The sequence below is a fragment of the Geotrypetes seraphini genome, chromosome 7 (genome assembly GCF_902459505.1).
Source record: "Geotrypetes seraphini chromosome 7, aGeoSer1.1, whole genome shotgun sequence".
In the NCBI taxonomy this organism is placed as follows: domain Eukaryota; kingdom Metazoa; phylum Chordata; class Amphibia; order Gymnophiona; family Dermophiidae; genus Geotrypetes; species Geotrypetes seraphini.
Genome location: NC_047090.1, coordinates 152,782,737 through 152,805,590, shown reverse-complemented (window position 1 = coordinate 152,805,590; position 22,854 = coordinate 152,782,737). Strand labels below are relative to the sequence as shown.

Genomic DNA, 22,854 nt, shown 5'->3' with positions numbered 1-22,854 from the left:
GTCCCTTGGTCATTTATATTATTTATTGTTTAAAGGTTCTATACAGTGGTTCCCAACCCTGTCCTGGAGGACCACCCAGCCAATCAGGTTTTCAGGCTAGCCCTAATGAATATCCATGGAGCAGATTTGCATGCCTGTCATTTCCACTGTATGCAAATCTCTCTCTTACATATTCATTAGGGCTAGTCTGGAAACCCGATTGGCCTGGTGGTCCTCCAGGACAGGGTTTGGAACCACTGTTCTATACCACTCCTTAGTGGATTGTACCATCTGTTAGTGTGAAGAGTTTGCAATTGGTTCCTGATCATCTCAAGACTTCATCCAGATCACCAGCTCCACTTACATTTTTGTGTTTTGGTTGTTTGGCTATTATTTTCCTCCATTGTTTAAGTTCTACCTGTGACACAGTGCAGGCACTTTCCCCTCGTTTGTGTTGTTGGGCAGTGATGGTTACTTTCCCCAGGATTTCGGAAGGGCTTAACACTTGATTTACATCCAGTGGTGTAGCATGGGGGATGGGGAGCGGACCGCCCCAGGTGCCGTCTTGGTGGGGGCTCTGGCAGCTCTCGACCCTCGTGCCATACTTGTGCCCTCCCTTCCCCACCCCACCCCCGTACCTCTTTAAATCTTTGCCAGTGTAAGCAACTACTCTGGCCTGCTGCTCACACTGGCTCGGCTCCCTCTGAAATCACTTCCAGGTCATGGGGTCAGGAAGTGATGCCAGCAGCAGGCCGGAGAGGCTGCTGACACTGGTAAAGATTTAAAGAGATATGGGGGTGGGAAGGGAGGGAGCAGCAGGAGTGTGGAGGTAGAGAGGACAGGGCGGGAGGCAGAGAGGAGGGCGGGGGCCACCACTCCAGTACCTCCTTTCCTCGCTATGCCACTGCTTACATCCTTTTACATTGTAGAGATCTACTATGTATATCCCACTCCTTTTTGAAATCCTATACTGTTTCTTCCACCACCTCTTTTGGGAGGGCATTCGAGGTATGTAATATTCTTTCCCATGAAATAATATATCCTGATGTAGCTTCATACCATGTGCTCTGTTTCTAGAACTTCTCCTTATTTAGAAAAGATTTGTTTAGTTTAGTTCTCAGGCCACCCTAGCTTTCAAACGGAGAGAGTTTTCTTTGTGTTTGATTTTCTCATCCATACTGTGGAAATGCAGTGATCTCTTTAAGCACATTCTGTCAGTTCTGACTGCGACGGCTGGCATGCATTTCCTTAGCAGATGGGAGAAACACTAACCACCAATAGCAGCCCAGTCAGGCAGTCTGATCAGCCAAGAAGCTTTTCCCTTCCTAGCACTGTCACCCCTCCACTTGGGAACGTCTTGCCAGTCATTCGACTTCCACTGGTGAACAACGCATTTGATTTCTAAACATGCTGTCTTCATATAAACAAAGTATCAGAAAAATTGACGTTTTGTCCTCATCCTGAAAATCTGTCTAGTTTCTCATGTGCTTCGGGATAATAGCAGGTAAGCAGTTGCCGAGGAGTGAGAGAAGAGATCTATAATTCTTCCCAACCCTGTTTTACTGTCTGAAATTTGCTGTCCAGTCTTGCCTTTGGGTCTCAAAATCTTAAATCTGGTCCTCCTCATCTGGTCTTCTTGCACCATCTCGTTTGCTTTTCGTTGGACCACTTCTAGCCTCTTTATAGTTCTAACTGAGATAATGCATCCGAAAGTAAGCACAATATTATGAGCGAGGCAGTATCTTGTACAGGGGCATCACCACCTCCTTTGCCCGTTGGTTCTGCTTCTCCCTACACAGCATAGCATCCCTCTGGCTTTATTCACTACTGTATTACTCACATTGTTTGTTGTGTTTAGATTTTGAAACACAATTACCCAATGGCGCCCAGGATGGAAGGAAAATGGAGCTGGATTCCAACCCCTATCCAGGTAATGTGGGGGTCTCTTAACTGTACTCCCCCCCCCCCTGGTATTTTATAAATCCTTCTGTTCTTCACTGGCAGTGAGCAAGGACTCCTACCCTCTGCTCGCATTGGTTTGAGCCTTCTCTCTGATGTAACTTCCTTGTCCTGTGAACAGGAAGTTACATCAGAGGGAGATCTCAGGACTGGTGAGAGCAGTGGGTAAAGTTCCTGCTCACTGTTGGTGCAGAATAGAACAATTTAAAAGGTATTGGGTGGTGTGGGGAGTGCAGTTAAGAGACCTGTCATCACTGGGGGGGGGGGTGTATATTTTTACTGCTGTATTTGTCTATTGCCTATGTTTGACGTATGAATTCCTGCAAGAAGTTGGCAAATAAATACGCTCAAAATGAAACACTACTCATGCTCTGTTAGAGTTTATATACACAAACCAACACTGTCCTCCAATGCTGCATCAGTGAAGCAAAGTGTAGAAGAGAGGGGACACCAGAGGACAGCACTCATTTGTGTGTATAAGCTCATCAAACCTAGGTAGTAAGAAGGCAATTAAATTGGCACTTCCATTTGCGCACGCTGATGCTAAGTACTGGACATTTATTCTAGAATGATATCTGTACACCAAGATGCCACTATAGGACATCATCAGCACACCTAGGTTTAGGCATGACCATTTGCACTATGTAACACGTATAACTGATAGTATTTTATAAGTTGTGCACATAACTTAGGCCCTCTTTCACTAAGCCGCGGTAGAGGTTTCTACCGCGGCCCGGGGCGCTAAATGCTCATATGAGCGTCAGAGCATTTAGCGCCCTGAGCCCCGGTAGAAACTTCTTAGTAAAAGGCTTAGTAAAAGGGAAGGTGTTAAAGACATACTCATAGTCTGCCTATTTATACCGCCGTTCCCTGCAATTATACATTAAAGCACTCAGACACTACCTTTTAAAATAGTGCTCAATACAGATTTCCACATAACTACCTGCATTGGTTGCCATCTGGGGTAAGCACCCCCTCCTCTGGGCAGAGCATCCCCTCCCCCCCAGGCAGAAGGGAGTGCATGGAGTGGATGCAGGGCTGCGATCGGGTGGGCATGGCTGCTAGCTCTGGCGGTCCCCTGCCCCGGAACAGGAAGTGTGTGTCAGAGGGTGTGGGGGCTGTCAGAGTTTACAGCTGCTCTCATTGGCCCCCAGCCCCATGGCTTCTCCCTGCCCCCAGGGCAGACTGCCCTAACTCCCTGCCCTTGGTTCACCACCATAACTATCAATTATTGGTGTCTATGATCAGTGGCATAGAGAGGGTGAGCGACACCCGGGGCAGTGGTGCATTGGTAAGCCATGACTACCACTCTGGTACCATTTGAGCCATCCCTATCCATACACGTGTGGGTGTGTGAGGTGGTACCAAAATCCCCGGTTCCAACTCTAGTAGCAATACTCACCAGCATGATTGAACTTCACCACACTTCCACTGGTGTTGCTTTAATCTGAAGACAATACCTTGAACCTATGTTCTAAATGAAAACATTCATTAAATATATGACTATAGCAACGGAAATATTACGGTTACTGACTTCCCAAAATTATGATAAATGTCATTAGTCATATCGGGGTTTTTTTTTAAAATGCATTGTGTGGTCTTTTTTACAAACCAGGCATGATATAATGAGCTTCCTGAAAGATAACTTCTACCATCTGGTGATTTGAATATTTTAGCAGCCGGCTGCTTTATTAGTAATTTCAATGCACAGTGCCAGATGATATCTGAATAAGTAAACATTCTGTTATAAGATCCGGTGCACTGGTCCATTCCCTCTCTCAGCTTAAATAAACTGCATCGGAAGCACTAGGAAAATGAATTTTGCTCCCTTTATCTCGTTATCTCATTCTGAAGTTTTCCATAGGGATGTACAAGACCAAAATGAATTCAGTTGATTTTCTGAAATTTTTTTAAACCATTTTTTGATTTGTTTCACACATTTGTTTGTAAGCATGATAGAACATTTTACATGCACATGTCAATTCTGCACACTTTAATTTGCGTGATCAATTTGCGTGCACAAATATTTTTTTTAGGAACCAAGGTAAAACAAAAGCATGCTGAAAAAAAAATCCACATCCCTAGGCCTGAGCAGCATTAATGAAAAACTTAGTTCTCCTTATGGGAATGGTATTTCAACTTTCTTATTTGGTGCAAAATATTTTGCTATTAGGTGGCTGCAAATGTTCCAGATTCCCTGCTTATTGTCAGAAGTAGGGAGTGCATAGAACTAGAAGAATAGTAGTCAACAGGGGAAGGGAGGACACAAGTTCACAGAAGGAATGGTCACCAACAGAGGAGAGGGAAGAGAAAAAGACGGGTTTAGCTGAGGAAGGGAGTAGCAGAGAGAAAGGGATCAGAGAGTAGCTGGGGAGAGGGAGGAGAGGCAGGTAACCTAGAATTAACTGCCGCCCAGAGGGAGGAGGGGAGATGCAGAGTAGAGAATGACACAGGGACCGTTTGCTGCAGTAAACCATGGTCACCGCAGTAAATCCGCAGGAATGGAGACATTTGCAACTGGTTTACCGCAGGAATGGGGACAAGACCTTTTAACAACCCGTGGGAGTGGTGAAAAGTCTTGCTCCTGTGGTTAAAAAAAATTGTGCCCGTGTCAGACTCGGCATCTCCTCTCCAGTTCCTCTTGCACCTATTTTACCTTCAGGAGCCAGCCATACCACGATGAAGACAGAAGGAATCCAAAACCAAGCCCGAGACCAATGTGATTTGAAGAATAAAATTAGCAGACAACAAAAGGTAGAAAAAAAATAAATTTATTTTATATTTTGTGATTAGAATATGTCAGACTTGAAATATGTATCCTGCTAGAGCTGGTATTAGACATAACTGGGAACTGCAAAGCCCAGGCTGTGCTTCTTTAGCTTCCAGCTGGCTTAGGGCTCTCTCTGACCAGGGGGCAGTTGCATAGTTGCTCTCCCCTAACACTATTCCTGCCATGTGTGACTGATGTATTCTGTTAGCTTGATTTTTCTATGTAGCATTCTGTAGTAATTTGGTTTGTTCAGTTTTCACAATAGTGGAGGGGATATTTGTGAAAGTGAGGGGAGACAGGGGTTTTGTTGATCCTTGTTGCTCTGTATTATTTGTGTTTATAAAATAACAATTGTACAGAATATTGTCTCTTTTTATACTTTAATAAAATAAGTTCAGTATAAAATCATAACTATTCGAGGCTTGTGCGGATGGGATCTGACAGTTTGTGGGGCGGGGATGGAACTGAGCTCGTGGGGACGGGACAGGGGCGGGGACTGAGCTGGCAGGGACGGGGACAAGCTCAAGGGGACAGGGCAGGAATGGTGATAAATTTTTTCCCTGTGTCATTCGAGTTTCTGGGAATAGGACCGGCGAGGGGATTTAGTAATGGGCAGAAGAGCACTGTTGACCGGAGGAGGTAGAAGCACAGGAATAGAGGCAGAATAAAGTTGATTTTTGCAGCCCACCCTCCTGTCATGACCCATAGGTCATACTAGACTTATTTCCTAGGTAACTTATATACAGAAATTCTTTCAGGATTTTACTGGCCAGAAATTTTATGTCCAGTTTGATATAGTGCATATTCATAAAACAGCATGAATCGAGTTTATAGGTACTTAATACAATTTTGTTTCTAGTGATTTCGTAATGTTAGCTTAGAAATGTAAAAATGGGATATACAGCAGCATTTTAGAGACAGTGTTCAAATCGGAATAGGCAAGGGCCAGCGAAGATCAAGGTGATGGTGCAGCACATGATGGGGGAAGGAACACAGGGCAGAAGCTAGCAGGGTTAAAAAAAAAAAAATCAAAGGAAGAGACAAGGGTGGGAGAAAGGAGCATGTAGGGGGGGGGAGGATTAAGAGGAAAGGGGAAGGATAGAAGCTAGGGAGGAAGGGTAAAGCTAAATCAGGTAGGATAGGTAGGATAATCAAGGGAATAAAGGGGAAGGAACATAGGGCTCCTTGTACAAAACTGTGCTAGATGTTTCTACTGCGGGCCGGCAATGTAAATGCTCTGACGCTCATAAGAATTATATGAGCGTCGGAGCATTTACTTGAGAAACCTCTACCTCAGCATTCTAGAAGCCAGCGAAAGGCAACAGTTGCAGGATTAAAAGGCCTTGTAAAGCACATGGGTGCCATATCCTTGGTGTGCCGGGTTCAGCTGCAGTTTCCCCTACCCATCCATCAGGCACTGTAGCTGTAGGGGCAGATAGGGATTTAACCTTCATGGCATGGAGAGCTGAGCAGGGGAGGCGACCACATAAACAAAGAAGTGGAAATGTGTGTGTGTGTGGGGGGGGGGCAATGTAAGAAGGCTATATATTATAAGAAAAGGCTCCCTGCTAGCATTATTGAAATGAGGGAGCTCATTGTCTTCATGGAGGGGTGCCCAAACTTCAGGAAATTATTAAAATCTAACTTATTTAACCGATTTATAACCTAAATCCCCTTTGCTCATCCTCTTGTTCCCAAGATCCCTAACCTCCGCCCCCCCCCCCCCCCCCCGTTCCCTCCCTCCTTTTCATATGGCCCCTTATATTACATTGTACCTGTATCCTGCTTCCCTTTCATTGTATCTCCATTCGCTGATTGTACCAATTTTCGCTGATTGTCCAGTCCTTCTTATATTATATTGTACCTGTATCCTGTCCCTTATGCACTGATTGTCCAGCCCTCTTAATTGTTTCTTCTTTCGCTGATTGTACCAATTTTCGCTGTTTGTCCAGCCCTTCTTTATTGTAAACCGCCTCAAACTTCTACGGCTTTGGCGGTATATAAGAAATAAATTATTATTGCTCCATACTTGAACCCCCGACACCCCTCCCTCCCCAGTGAAGATTGGCAGGAAGGGATGCCTACTCCCTCCTACTGCCAGCCCACCTAAACTGCCGACACCACTCGAACCCCTGATACCCCCTGAACCCACGACACCTTCCCAATCGTTGACACCCCCTGAGCCTCAATAACCCCTTCCCCAACTCCCCCCTCCCCCCTCCCCCGTACCTTTTTGATGAAAGGCCAGCCTCTTCAAAATGGTGGGCCTTTCCCTTCCCAGTGCATGCTGGTATGCACCAGGTAGGGCCCTAAGGTCCTGATTGGCTCAGATGCCTAAGGCTCCTTCCATAGGAGCTGAGCACCGGTTAGAGAAACAGGGAGTTAGGCATCTGTTCATTAGGGCAGACACGATTCTCAGCCACCGACCCCTGCATTGTTTGGGTCCACCCAGTTTCACGCAAAGCCCACCCAGACCACACCCCTTTGCCATTTGCACAGTCTTTCGTTTTAGCTGTGTATATCCAAGCTTTGTAAAATTGGAACCTAGATGTTTTTATGCATGTACTAGCTAAGGCTTATGAATTGAGCTTTTAAAATAAGTACCTTATTGTCGAATGTGTATTACTTCATCTTTTGCATGCATAAAACATCAGAAGGATGGGCACATAAGTGCATCTGCTTAAAGCTCTGCCATATGCCTTAAGAGCCACAAATTAGGGTGCAGATTATTTCAGATTGTCCTTTTTTTATTGGCACGAACATCTGTAGTACAGCTTTGTTAACACAAAATACAAAAGAAGCACAACATGCTGTTCTTTTAGCATGCATACTAATGATAAATGTATCAACCGTTTAAGGACAAGCCAAAAATTCTCTGTTGAAATAGTACAGCAAAATCAATGCAACCATTAGAACCGCACATTCCGTTTACAGAGCCATTCACATGTCAGTCTGTCATTAGCACATCTCGTGCAACCAGAAAGCACTTTTAGGGTTTTGTCTTTTATCAGTCCGTCCATTTCATCTATGACATTCGCTTTGCACTGATATCAAAAGTGGGTTGATAAAAAGGTGAAAGCATGAGGGTGCTGTGCTGGAGTGCTACAGCAGAAGAGAGGAGACAAGGGTATCTAGCCGAGAACCTGGACCTCGTCAGCCCAAGAAAAGAGCAGTGTCTAAAACTCTCCTTCCTCCTGGCAACGGAAAGTTTAGTGAGAATCGGCAACAGGGAAGAAATAAAGAGGTATGAGGAAAGGAGGGAGAGAAGAACGGAAAGAATGCGCTACTCCCTCAGTTCTGTGCATTGTATACAATCTCCACACAAGGGAAACAAACAAAAAAAAAAAGTGGGATTGGAACTACAGCGGCGTACCTAGCATATGTGACACCCGGGGCCCATCATTTTTTGGCACCCGCCCCCCATCTGTACGAAAAATATGATTTTTAGTAACAAGCCACATGTCACACATGAGTACCTAGGAAAAGGCAGCATCTTACATATTGCAGTGAGCAGTACATCAATACACCCATTGTAAAACTAAACAAGCCAGACTAGTACAGATCAATCCTACACCGTCAATCCAACAGAAAACCATGTCTTTCGAACACACAGAACATAGAAAACACCTTCGCCTAGTATGGAATATGTCATCACAAACTAACCCCTCCCCCTTTTACAAAACTGTAGTGTGGAGTTTAGCCACGGTGGTAACAGCTCTGATGCTCATAGAATTCTGAGCATCAATGCTGCTACCACCACGGCTGGCGCTAAAAAACGCTCCACAGTTTTGTAAAAGGGGAGATAAAATAGAAATACATAGACAAAGGTTAAATTGAACCAGCAAGAAGCTGGACTCTGCATACAATGCAACACCACAGAAACAGTGACACATGTCTCCTAAAGCATTAAGGGGGGTGGAGGGTGGGGGGGTGACATTATCTTTTGTTTCCTTGTTTTTGTTGCATTTTTTCTGTTTACTGGGTTTCTTTTGTTTAGTCATGAGTATGCACTGAAAATTTTAATAAAAAGAATAATAGCATATACACATATATATATTTATTTATTTTTAGTCTTTATATACTACTTATAGCTTATGGGGTGTACATTCAGGTACACAAGCATTTTTCCCTAACTGTCCTGGCAGGCTCACACTATCTAATGTACCTGGGGCAATGGGGGATTAAGTGTCTTGCCCAGGGTCACAAGGAGCTGCGTGGGATTTGAACCCACAACCTCAGGGTGCTGAGACTGTAGCTCTAACCACTGTGCCACACTCTCCAAATGCCAGAAACTTGCCTAAGCACTACTCTTATTAATATGGCATATCTTGCATAGCACATTATGGGGCTCATAATCAAAAAACAAAAACGTCCAAAAACCATCATGTCGGCACCTGGACGTCCTAATCACTGGGACGTCCAAGTGCCAATTTTCGAAGCCATTTTTCTGGACTGCTGGCGAGGTTTATGATTTATTGACTTATATCCCGCTTTGAGGTGTTTTGCCTGATATTCATCTAGAGAAAAATGGGCTGTTGGGAGGTGTGCTATGGGCATGGTTTGGGCAGACTCTGGACATGCTTAACTTGGACATCTTGCGGCAATAATTGAACCTTTCTCAAGACATCCTGGGCGGAACTTAGACGTTGAGAGCTTGACTTGTTTTGGCAGAGTCTAAGTGCCGCAAAGGTACTCAAACTGACCAGATGACCACTGGATACATGAAGGTATGACCTCCCTCACACCCCCACTAGTCACTGACCCCCTTCCACCCCTCCCCCACCCCCCAAAATCTGAATGAAACAGTACATACCTATTTCTAGAACAGCAGCACCTAGCATGGGAAATCCTAGTAGAGCATCACACAGGTGTCTTAAGTAATCTGGTGAACGGGCTAGTGAACCATAGAGAGGAGGAGTCAGGCCCATAAGCCACTCTAACCACTACATTTTTGGTAGAAAGTGTGAGGCCACCAAAGCACTACTCTACTGCTTTATAGGTGCCAACTTCAGCCATAAGGGCTATTGGGATGGTAGACAGGTGGGTCTAGTAGGTTTCTGGGGAGTTTGGGAGGGCTCCCCATAAATTATGAGGGGGTTATGATGAGATGTATATTTGGCACCCTTTATGTAAAGTTCAAAGCGGTGCCCTCTAAGGTGTCCCCCTGCTCTGTTGGCATGTCTGGGTGGCTAGTCCATCATAGTGATGGTTCCTCCCATGTTTTCAATTTAGATGTTTCTCTGGTCGAAAATGGGGTATAAAGTTAGGCATCCTAAGGGTTGTAAGTCACGTCAGCCAAGATGTCCAACTAGGCAATTTCTCTCCTAAAGCTTTTGGGATGTCTAGCGGTTGGGCTTTCGAAAATGGATGTTTCTGGGCTTCTGACTTTGGACATTTTACGGACTTAGATGTTCAAGTTGGACTTAGATGTCCTTTTCAAAAAAGGATCTCACTATACATAGACATACACATAGATGGAGTCTGGATGGAACATGGGCAAAACTCACACTGACATGCGTAACTTATGGAATACTATTAGTTATACGTGTATCTCTAGTATTTAAGTGCAGACACACCAGTTCTACGGCTTATACCAGTGTTTCCCAAGCTGGTCCTGCAGTACCCACTTGCCAATCAGATTTTCAGGATATGCGCAATGAATATGCATAAGGGGGATTTGAATATAATGGAAGCAATGTATGTAAATCAAGTGCATGCATATTCATTGCACATATCCTTAATCCTGACTGGTAAATGGGTATTCCTGGACTGACTTATAGCTAAGTGCAGAGATGTGTACATAACCAGTTTTGCTAGTAGTCTATACAGGAAAATAGATTCATATAAATACACAGTAATAGAATAGGTTCTTGGGCTGGGGTTAAGAGATTTAGGAAGGATGGGATGGTTAAATCATATAGGACTGTGCTTCCATAGTGCTTGAGCAGATTGTGCATCTCTTTTTTTTTTTAAGTATACCAGGGGATTTAACTTTTCACATCTTCTGGAAGGAAAAAATTCCACTGAAAAAATTTGGCAAGTAAAATCTTGTACAACTTGCACTGAGAATCTTTCTCAGTTCTTGAATGTAACGCTCTTGATACCTTAAATACAAGCTGGCAGAAGTTGAACTTAATCTTCTTGTTGGCTCAGAGTGTATTCATCTCTTTCCTTGTTTTTATTTTTCTTTATTCTCTTTGACTACAGTATCAATTATATGTAGAAACTTTGAGTATGATGGCAGATAAAGGCCATAAGGCCCCTCGAGTCTGCGGAATAATACCTTTTTATTTGATTGACATAGGGATGTGGTTTACTAGTTTACATTAAGAAATAGTCATGGGGCATGTCTATGCATTTTCAGCTCATTCCACATGGTTTCACAATCTTAAACAAACCACCAAGTTTCTCTTGATAAAAACAGTCTATTTAGAAACATAAACACATGACAGCAGATAAAGGCCAAATGGCCCATCCGATCTGCCCATCTGCAGCATCCACTATCTCCTCCTCTCCCTAAGAGATCTCATGTGCCTGTCTCATGTGCCTGTCCCATGAGCTTTCTTGAATTCAGACACAGTCTTTGTCTACACCACCTCTACTGGGAGACTATTCTACGCATCTATCACCTTTTCTGTAAAAAAGTATTTCCATTGGATACTCCTGAGCCCATCATCTATTAACCTCATTCTATGCCCTCTCACTCTGGAGCTTGCTTTCAAGTAAAAGAGACTTGCTTCATGCATATTTATGCCACATAGGTATTTAAACATCTCTATCATATCTCCCCTCTCTTGCCTTTCCTCCAGAGAATACATATTGAGATCTTAAGTCTGTCCGTGTATGCCTTACAGTGTAGACCACCAACCATTTTAGTTGCCTTCCTCTGGATTGACCATATATTTTATATATTTTTATATAAAATTTTATATATTTTTGAAAGTGTAGTCTCCAGAACTGTACACAGGGGCATCAGTACCTCCTTTCCCCTCCTGACCATTCCTCTTCCAATACACCCAAGCATCCTTCTAGCTTTTGCCATCACCTTTTCAACCTGTTTGGCCACCTTAAGATCATCACATATGTCACACCTCTTATGCACATAAGTTCTTCACCCCCTAAACTGTACTGTTTCCTTGGGTTTTTGCAGCCCAAATGTGTGGCCTTGCATTTCTTAGCATTAAATATTAGCTGCCAAATTTCAGACCATTCCTCAAGCTTCACTAGGTCCTTCCTCATGTTTTCCACACCATCAGGGCTGTCTACGCTATTGAAGATTTTGGTATCATCTGCACAGAGGCAAATCTTACCAGTCAGTCTTTGAGTAATATCGCTTACAAAAATGTTAAAAAGAATAGGCCCAGGAACCGAACCTTGAGGCACACTACCTTGAGGAACCTTGAGGTAACATCTGTTTCCTCAGAGCGATCTCCATTGACCACTACCCTCGGTTGCCTTCTATTCAACATGTTCCTGACCCAGTCCATCCCTTTGGGGCCCATCCTGAGGGCACTTAGTTTATTTATTAGATGCTAAACACCGTCAAAGGCTTTGCTAAAATCTAAATACATCACATCTAGCACTCTCCCTCTATCCAATTCTCTGATCACTCACTCAAAGAAATTACTAGATTCCAGAAACCGCACTATTCTCTGTTTTAAAAGTGTTTCCATTAATTTACTTACCACAGAAGTCAGACTTAATGGCCTGTACTGTAATTCCCTACTTCTTCCTTACGTCCACTTTGTGGAGAGGGACCACATCCATCCTTCTCCAATCCTCTGGTACCATTCCTAATTCTAGAGAAGCATTGAAAGGTCAGCCAGCGGAGCCACCAGAACTTCCCTAAGTTCCTTCAGTACCCTCAGATGTACGCCATCTGGCCCCATCGTTTTGTCCACCTTTAGTTTAGCTAACTCCTCATGAACACAATCCTCTGAAAATTGATCAGGGTCTACCACACCTCCGGTTCTATTTGCTTTTGTTTTCTACTGTTCTTATAGAGCTCAGTGCCATATATTGTTGGGCAATGGTTTTGCATTTCCCATAACTTCTTTCATTTAGGAATGACAGTCTTTGCTCAGGCAGGTTGGACAAAAGGGATCAACTAATAATGATAAAAACCTCTTTGCTCTCAAAGTGCTTAAATACAATAAAATCCTTCCGGAAGCTGACCATTTGGCACAAAACAACTGCTAAGTTATATTTGGAGAGATGCCAGGACCAATGCACAAAGCTGTGACTAGTGCAGAAAGCATATTGTTTCAGATCGTCACTGGTTTTCTATCCCTCAGCCACTACCTGGAAGCATTTATAGCTGCATAGAATACTCATTGCTACTCAAAGCTTGGTAAAAGAAATATTTTGTCTTCTGCCTATGCTAGAAAACCAGAGCAGCCCTTTTTCTAAAGCAAAGTAAGCAGTTAATCATATCTGGGGTAGGGTTACCAGATGTCCGGATTTCCCCAGACATGTCCACCATTTTGAAGAGGTGAGACTGTTGGCTGAAGGGAGTAGGCATCTCTCCGGCTGGCCTTCATGAACAAGGTGGGGGGGCGGGGGTAATCGAAGGCACAGGGGGTCATTAGAAGCACGACAGAGGCGGCAGGAGAGAGTGGGCATCTCTTCTGCTGCCGGGGGGGGGGTGCATATGTGTTTGGGTGGGTTACTTTATGGTGACAGTAGAGAGTAGACATCCCTTCCACTGCTGGAGGGGTGTTGGGGGGATTGCTTGACAGCGGCAGCGGGAGGGAGTGGGCATCCCTCCCACTTTCAGAGGTGTGTGTATCAGGTGGGTTGCTTGACAGTGATGGGAGGAGGGAGTGAGCATCCCTCCTGCTGCCCGGGGGGGGAGGGGGGTTGGGTGGGTTGCTTGACAGTGGTGGCGGGAAGGAGGGAGTGGGAACCCAACCCACTGCTGGGGGTGTGTGTGCTGGAGGTGTTGCTTAGTGGCAATGGGAGGGAGTGGGCATCTGTCATGTGACCGGGCTGAGTGGTAACATCTACCACATATCTACCCCCAGGCACCTTGGTTCTCTGTTAAAACAACAACATACATGCAAGGTTAAATACATGTACATTCATTCCCTTCTAAAATGCATGACCAGGGGCCTTCCCAACGCTTCTGGTCATTCTTCAGGTCCTCCCTGGACTCTCTAGTTCTCCCAGGTCCTCCCTGGAGTCTGTCTCTTCCAGGTCTTCTCAAGACCTTCGTCTCAGCCTCCATTGGCCCTCTCCATCTTCAGATGCTTCTGGTGCCATTACCAGTCACTCTGCTGGTTGCTACCGTCTCAGCTGGTCCCTCTGCTGGATACTTCTTAGATCTTGGCCAATGCTCCCTGGGTCTCTCAGGCTGCTTCCCAGGGAGTCTATGAACAGCTCTCGGTGCCATCACCAGTCTCTCCCCTGGTTGCCACCAGCCCCACTGATCCCACCATTGATCAGTCACCTGAGCCCCTCAGTCTTGGACTCTGCCAGCTCTTCTGAAAAAGGTCATACCCTAAATCTATTTGCATTCTCTCCCCCTAACATAGTCAATAGGGCTAAATGGTCCCCTGTCCTTTGGACAGATCACTTTCTCCTAGAATTCGACCTAAACCTAACTGACATAGACCTGAACTCCAAAGCCACCAAAGACGCTAGACTAGTCTGCAGGAAAACAAGACCTGATCTCTTCTGGAACATAGTGTCAAAATCTCTCCCTTCCCCCTCGAACAACACCACCTCAATGATAACCAACAGGCCATATTACTCCCGTGTCAGCAAGCAGCTAGCCTCATACATAGAGCAACATTCCTGCCTTCATACATCCCAATATGGCTTCCGAAAACAGCAGCGTCGGAGCTTTTAGTGCTCTGGGCCGCAGTAGAAAGCTCAACCGTAGCTTAGTAAAAGAGGGCCTAAGAAAAAAAAGAAAGACCCAAGAACTGACGTAATCAATATTGGTCTCCAAATCCATCAGTAAAATTATCACCAATCCAAGTACAAAAGTTGAACTTCCAATAATACAAAACAAAAATCAAAACTTTCCTCTTCACCAATTTCCTTCTTTTAAGAAATTATCTAATTGAAGAGCTTCAGGAAAATCACGTTTATTACCCTGGAAACCAAAACCAAAAAAAAGGACTGTGGAATGGAATGTACAAGGTGCAAGAATGTTTATTACAAGTCTATACAAAATTGTAATCCAAAGAAATGGCTCTCATATACATGGAGTACAGACCCAACACAGTCCGTGTTTTGGAGAAACATTCCTTCCTCAGGGGTCCAAGATATCCTATATATCACAATTGGAGAGCCATATGGAGAACAACGTGGTTGCATAAAATAATTTAAATTTGTGAATCGAAGGCAAAACTTCTTCCGGGCTAATGCACAGTGTGATTACTGCAACCAAACTTTATTTTATGCAACCACGTTGTTCTCCATGTGGCTCTCCAATTGTGATACATAGGATATCTCAGACCCCTGAGGAAGAAGTGTTTCTCCGAAACACAGACCATGTTGGGTCCGTACTTCATGTATATGAGAGCCATTTCTTTGGATTACAATTTTGTATAGACTTTTAATAAACATTCTTGTACCCTGTACATTCCATTCTGGATTCCTTTTTTTGGTGTTCACCTTTTACTGCAGACCTGCTGGATTTCTCTTTGTATTACCCTGGAAAAGAATCAAACATTTGGAAGGAAATTTAAGAAAGAAGGTAGCTCTTGCACTCCAAATGAATGCTTACAGCTGCAGGAAAGCCTCCCACCTAAGCTGAGTAATATGACATTCATCATGAAAAACATAAAGCCGGTGACCACAAAAGCACAAAGCCTTTTTCAGAAAGAATGCTTTTAAAACTCTAACCTTATTGTCTTATAGTTACCAATAGAATAGCTGCATTATAGATATTATCAGAGGAGGATTCTAAGAAACATCTAAGGTATTGGCAAAAGTTACAAGAACTTTCTGTCCTTTTACCTTTGCATTTCTGAAAAGCCACTTTACAGGTAAATAATAAAGTTTGAGAATAATGATAAAACATTTGAGAAATTTAAAATTTCAGGAAAATACTTCTTCAGTAATTCTAGGGTAGATAGTAACCGAGACTTGGGGAAATTTTAAGAACCTAAGGTTCTTCTCAGATCTCATCAAATTCTTTTGTTTCTACCTACTGATGCAATCTCAAATTGTCTTTAATTTGAGCAGCACTGGTCAATTCATAAACATGGAATAAAGGTTTAAATTTATTAGTCCTTTGCTCTATCCCAACATCCTGCTTTTATGTTCGTCAATTTGGCAATCGTGCCCTTAGAAAAGCAGGAAATCTTATCTTCCTGACCTTGCAAAAATGAATCCCCACAAGAAACAATCTAATTCTTACCGTAAGTAGGTTCAGGACTCATGCCTTGGGAAGATCTAACCAACCCAGGCAGAGAAACCATCTCTGGGCTAGGTATCTTCATTCCCCTGAAGGTTTCTCCACAAGAGAGTCCACAGGATCAAGAGAAAATAGAATCACAGACTCATAAAGAACTCCAACATTAGCAGGGGAGAGCACGAAACTCACCGGAGGCAGTGGGGGACTTCTAAGTGGGAAGCTTAAAGAAGCTCCCAAAAGCTGAATGGATTTTTACGTAGAAGATAATATCACCCTGACTCTAGACACATCTGAAAGTGGTTGCAGATGTGTTCATTGCTCCAGCGACTGATCCAGACAATGCATTCATATTCTTCATCATCATTTTCCCCCATTTTAGCACAACAAACCAAAATTCAGGATAAATCATTAGAATAATACCTTGGCACTGGGGCACCAAATGGACCAGACCCTTTTGGCCATACCCCAATGAAGATGGGGAGTTTTTATAACAATACCAGAATGCCTGATGCCACACAGAGCTGGCTTCTTTCTCCCCTAAGACCTGAATCTTTCAAGTCCCTCCATCTGTTTAAGGGTAAGCCATCCAAATGGTGTCTGCAGTCCTCAGAGGTACATTGTCCGTCCCTCTCTGTGTGCCACAAGGATGATTAGTTTTTATGACAACATTGGAGCACCTGATGACATCACAAATAGGCACTTCCTCCTTCCCAAAGATCAGGACATTATCTGCACCTCCATAGGGCTAGCCAAATGGTGCCTGCAATCTAGAGAATGACACGGTGACAAAATTCATCACCTGTCTCCATGGATAACCGCAGGATACCATCTCAATGTCATTCTTTAAGGAGAGAGGGAAAGACTCAGAGTATGAATGGATACAACCACTGACCCGCAAGCCTTGCATCGAAGAATGATGGTGTAGAAGGACTGAGGTTGAGATAGACACTAAAGAATAACACCAGATGGTTAGAACATAAGTCCATAAGCGTTGCCATACTGGGACAGACTGAAGGTCCATCAAGCCCAGCAGTGGCCAATCCAGGTCACAAGTACCTGGCAGAAACCCAAAGAGTAGCAACATTCCAGAGCTGAGTTTGTGATGTCATAATGCCTCATTCCACCAATGCCTAAGAGCCAAACTCATAAGTGATGTCACAATGGCTTCACATAAGAATCAGAGTATGGATGGGCACAGCCACAGACCTTCAAGCCCTGCATTGAAGAATTCCGGTGTAGAAGGACTGAGGCTGAGATAGATATTAAAGAGTGACACAGGATTGTTTCCCATGGTTATCTGAGGGGACGGGAGCGGTGATGAATTTTGTCACCGTATCATTGTCTACTCCAATCCTCACAGGTACACTCTCTTTGTCCTCTCCATATGCCATTATGCTAATTATTTACATGTATAATTGATGTGTAACGGTTAAGGCCTATTTTATAGAACTACCTTCATTATTGTTTCAAGAAATTATTCTATATGGGTAGACAATTTATGGCTGCAGCATGCATTATGGGACAAACTCTATAAATGGCACCTAACCTGGGTACTGGCATTTATACCAGGTTTCAGTGGGCATAACTCTGGTGCCTATAGCTAGGCACAGGAATCAGTGTTTAGCACTATTCCTCAAATGATGCATGCCCTTTATAGAATAGCACTTACGTAGCACCTACTTTTTTTCAGCGCTCATATTTTTAGTGCCAAACACACACACACACATTGATTACTCTAAAAATTAAAATCATTCATAATTTTAAAATAAAACCATACATCTGAATAAGATTAATCAAAGAGATACAGGAAGTGATTTTCAGTCTGGAATGATATGATATGTTATCTGCCCAACCAGAATATTTGGTTGGGGGAGGGTGTGTGTGGAGGAGGAGGCAGGGGATGTGTTCAGTTCTCCCTTCTCTGCTGCTATTAATGGCCACTTGGCCTCGGCAATCACTGTCTTCCCATCTTTTATCATTATAACTATGGGTGTTATAAACCACAGTGTGCTATTTCTGTCAGGCAGCAGGTGACATCAACCAAAAGCAGCTCTGACTTTGATATGTGGTAATCTCTCTCTCTCTCTCTCTCTCTCTCTCTCTGGGCATCAGGTCTACATGTGACTCTGGCAGGGACAACTGACTCAAAATTCTGAGAAGTGTTATGTGGCTTCTCACAGGGGCCATGTCTCGAAATGAGTTAGTTTTGCCACATGCCATGACAGTGATGAACTTCACTCCTACGCCAAGGTATGTGGAGTATGATCTCAGTCTCTTAAATTTACCGCTAGCACTTGCTGTAGGCCTTGCACTGTGCCAGACAGCTTACTTTTCAAATTCATAAGATATAACATGTGTATAGAAACCTATCAAGGTATGATTGAAAATTATTTCTAATCAAGGCTGTGGCTTTTCTGTACCTTTCTGTCAAATTTCCTTGGTCTCAGACTGCATGTCTGGGTACTTGAGGATTTTCTCTCTCCCCCCACACCCCTCCTTCACAAAGTAATTGCTTGGGACTGGCACTTCTGTAATCAGTACCATTCTGACATTTTTCTCCCGTATCACTATGTCCAATTTCCTGGCATCCAGCTTTTTATCAGCTGGAATAGGGATGTCACCTAGTAACATAGTAAATGACGGCAGATAAAGACCTGAAAGGTCCATCCAGTCTGCCCATTAGTTATACCCATTAAAAATACATAATTAAATTAACTCATCTGTTCTTTGATATTTCTGGGTCATAGACTGTAAAGTCCACATGGAATTGTCCTAGGTTCCAAATGCTGAAGTTGCCTTCCAAGCTCACTCCAGCCTATCCAACCATCCTGTTTGCAGGATATCTACCATAAAGTCTGGCAGTAATATCCTCATGTTCCAAGTTAGTGGAGTTCCCATTGATGCCCTCCCCAGCCCATCCTACACCAAATCACCACATATGGAACACAGACTCTGCAAGTCTGTCCAGTACCGGCCTTAGTTCTTTAATTTACATCCTTCATTTTCTAATTAAAGATTCTCTGTTTATCCCACACTTTTTTGAATTCCACCATGTCCCTCAGGAGGGCATTCCAGGCAACTACCACCCTCTCCGTGAAAAAGAATTTCCTAACATTGCTCCTGAGTCTTTCTCCTGCATATCTCCCCTGTCCCTCCTCTCCTTCAGAGTATACATATCTAGGTCTTCCAGTCTCTTCTCATACTTCTTTTGGTTCAAACCCCTTACCATTTTCGTCGTCACGGGTCATCATATGTAATTTATTAATTCTCCATAATTATATTAGAGTCTTGAGCCTAGTGCTTTTCTGATACAGCGATATTAGAGTGTTTACAAAGTTTCCAGTGGGTATGACATGCCACTTTACTATGTCTTTCTGTATGGAGATTTTCAGCTCTCAGAACTTTGCAGGCAGCTATGAGATGAGTAGCCATTTCCAGCTCTTCTAAAACGCTGTTAAAGTACCAAACTCTATCTTGAGATATGCATGCACATTCTTCATTGAAGTCATGCCAAGATAGGTCTACATAGAAGCTTTAAAAATATTTTTTCCCCAAAAAATTCCCCCTTCAACACACACAATTCCCAGAGATAATGCACTCCTCACTCCCTCTGTTAATAAAATCCTATGGTAATCTCTGGTTCTCATGTGAAAAGGGCTCCATCTCCATTCTTACCTAAGGTAAAAACATCTTTAATGAAAAAGGTGATCCGTGATTTATAATATGTTAGAGAGAAAATCTATTAAGCTTTTATTTTATAGCTCTTCCATACCCCCTGCCCCCACACATACACACAATTTCACCATTCAGTAGAAATAAACAGCTTTAAAGGTCGTCACAGATTCTGATAGCACCAAACAAACTCAAAAGTAGTTGATTTTTACAGTGGCTAAACAGCCAAAATAGTCAGCTACTCTTGGGATCATGTTAAGTTGCAACCATGCCAGCTAGGTTGCATCTGAAAATAGACTTCAATCTTATGGGTATATTTAGCCTACTAAATTTACACCAGCTATGGGAGCCATTCCTAGAGTAAAACTAGATGGTTAGATGTAATTGTTCAGCAGGGAGGAAACACTTTAGTTAACCAGGCAGATCCCTTTGCATATTAGTCTTTTTAGAATTAACTGGATATAATCCATAATGAACTGGTTTTTAAAAAAGGCATGGACAAGTTCCTGGACTGGTTGTATGGAATGTTGTTTCTATTTGGGTTTTTGCCAGGTACTTGTGACCAGTGGTGTAGTACAGGTAGGAGGTGCTTAGGGTGGTGCAGCCCCCACCCCCCCCCCGTGTCCCTCTACCCATGCCCTCCTCTCCTCGCCCCTACTTCTTCTGTCCCCCCCCCACTCCTTCCCGCCTCCCACTCCACACTTGCGGTCTCCCTTCCCCCTGTACAGTACTCCCACGAAATTCACATGGGTTCTGTTCCATTGATATAGCCCAGAAATACAACATTAAAATCCACTCCTACGCCGATGACATCCAGCTACATATGGCAAGGGAGGGTTGGGGAGGGTAGGGGAAGGACTGGGAGGGTGGAGAGGTGCCAGTGCCCCCTCCAAGACAGCACCTAGGGCATTCCTCCTGCCCCCCTTCACGATGCCACTGCTTAGAAATCTCAATCTGTATACTTTGGAGGAAAGGTGAGAGAGGGGAGATATGATTGAGACGTTTAAATATTTACGTGATATATATGCGCATGAATCGAGTCTCTTTCATTTGAAAGGAAACTCTGGAAGGAGAGGGAATAAGATTGATGTTAAGAGGTGATAGGCTCCGGAGTAATCTAAGGAAATACTTTTTTACGGAAAGGGTGGTAGATGTGTGGAACAGTCTCCCAGAAGAGGTGATGGAGACAAAGACTGTCCCTGAATTCACGAAAGTGTGGGACAGGCACACGGGATCTCTTAGGGAGAGGAAGAGATAATGGTTACTCCTGATGGGTTTAACTGGATGGGCCATTTGGCCTTTATCTGCCATCATATTTCTATACACATCTAAAAATGTTGTACATGTAAATGGCATGTTATTTACATCTGTACATTTGTGTAACCTATTGAAATGGATAATTTTACAAACCTACATCTTTGCCTCACATCCCCCTAGTTTTCAAAGTCAATTTATGCATTTACCTGGTGTTTGAAAATGAAAGGGATTGGGGGAAGGGGGTGTTGGAAATGCTTGAAAGTACCCAAGTAAACCTGCAATTATAGATGCTATAGAAATGCATGAACTTCCTCTATTGGTACAGAAATGTACAGTGTGTTGTAGGAAGAAGAAAAATGAAGGTTGCTTTAGTCCAGTGGTCTCAAACTCAAACTTTTGCAGGGCCATATTTTGGATTTGTAGGTACTTGGAGGGCCTCAGAAAAAAACAGCTAATGACAATTTTGTATGAGGTAAAAACTTTATAGTTTATAAATCTTTCCTTTTGGCTAAGTCTTAATAATATTGTCATTTATAGCTAAAGAGACATATGACCAAGAAACTGTTTTATTTTACTTTTGTGATTATGATAAACATACCGAGGGCCTCAAAATAGTACCTGGCGGGTCGCATGTGGCCACTGCTTTAGTCTGATACACATTTGGCCTTTATCTGCCATCATGTTTCTATGATACTTTATAGAGCACCTAATCATGCTTCTGGAGATTATAATTCTATGAATCTCTTAGAGCTAAAGACTGAGTTTTGAAAGCTTTATTAGTTGTCAGCTTAAAAAAATCCGTAACAGGCACAGCCCAGACACTGAAGGCAGCTTAACCCACCTTTGCCTTTCTTTTTTTTTATTTTTTTTATTGAGCTTTGCACTGCACTTCCAACCAAAACACATAACAACGTAGAACAAAGGGCAGGCAAGTCACGATCTGACTACAATCTCAATCAGTTCCTACGTGCTAACAAGGGAACAAGACAGACTGGTGTAAAAGCAGGCCAAGGTCAGTCCGATACAGAACCTAAAAAGAAAGGAACACGGCATGAAGGAAAAAGGGAAAATTGCTGGTGGGGGATAAGTGAGATTGAGCAGACAAATAATAAAGTTTCTGGGAAAAGGTGACAGGACCAGGCAAGTTTGACATCTCGTACAGTTTTTATGTTTCAAGAATATGTTTCCTTCATTAAGCAGCTGACAACTCATGAAATGAAACCTTTTATAAAATAAACCCTGTTTTTGTTTTCTACAGGGCAGATGTAACCTAGCCCAGTCTATGATTCACATACAAGTAGAACCAGCGAGCATTCAACTCAACTGGATGTCAAGTAGAAATGAATAAAGCTGTAGCTCTATTAAATACCTTGTCAATGGAATCTAACCTATGTACCTAAATCTCATTAAATAACAGTGATATTATACAACAGGAAGGGAGGGCATAAAATAAAGGTATGGCAGCATCTCACATTAAGCAAGCCTGTGAATACTCTTTAGTGACTTGGTCTGAGCTTTTTCTACAAACGGCACTCAAATTTTATATATAAATGTTCTTGTGAGGATCACCAATCGAACTCTCACCAAGATATATATCAAGCTCAATATATATCTCAAACTCCTCACCTCTAATGTATAATTCCTAGCTCCTCAGAAGTACCACCTGGGCCCAAAAGCTTTCACAGCCCTAGGCTTTATGTACGACCTCCTCACTGGAGCTGTTATCAATTTTAACTCACAAACTTTATTTTTAAATTTTTATTTAACAACTCTTCTAGCATATTTCAAGGGTACTTAGCTTTTAATCGTGGTCTTTTTTTTTTTAGGGAAATAGGAGACCACAATTAAA

General features: G+C 43.1%; 1 long non-coding RNA gene across 1 annotated transcript; it reads left to right on the top strand.

Moving 5' to 3' along the window:
• Nucleotides 1-1,246: 1,246 nt before the first annotated feature.
• On the top strand, nt 1,247-22,464 carry LOC117363283. Its single transcript, XR_004540015.1, has 4 exons — nt 1,247-1,483; nt 1,838-1,909; nt 18,189-18,326; nt 22,264-22,464. It is a non-coding gene; the product is annotated as an uncharacterized LOC117363283 (long non-coding RNA).
• The last annotated feature ends 390 nt before the right edge of the window (nt 22,465-22,854 follow it).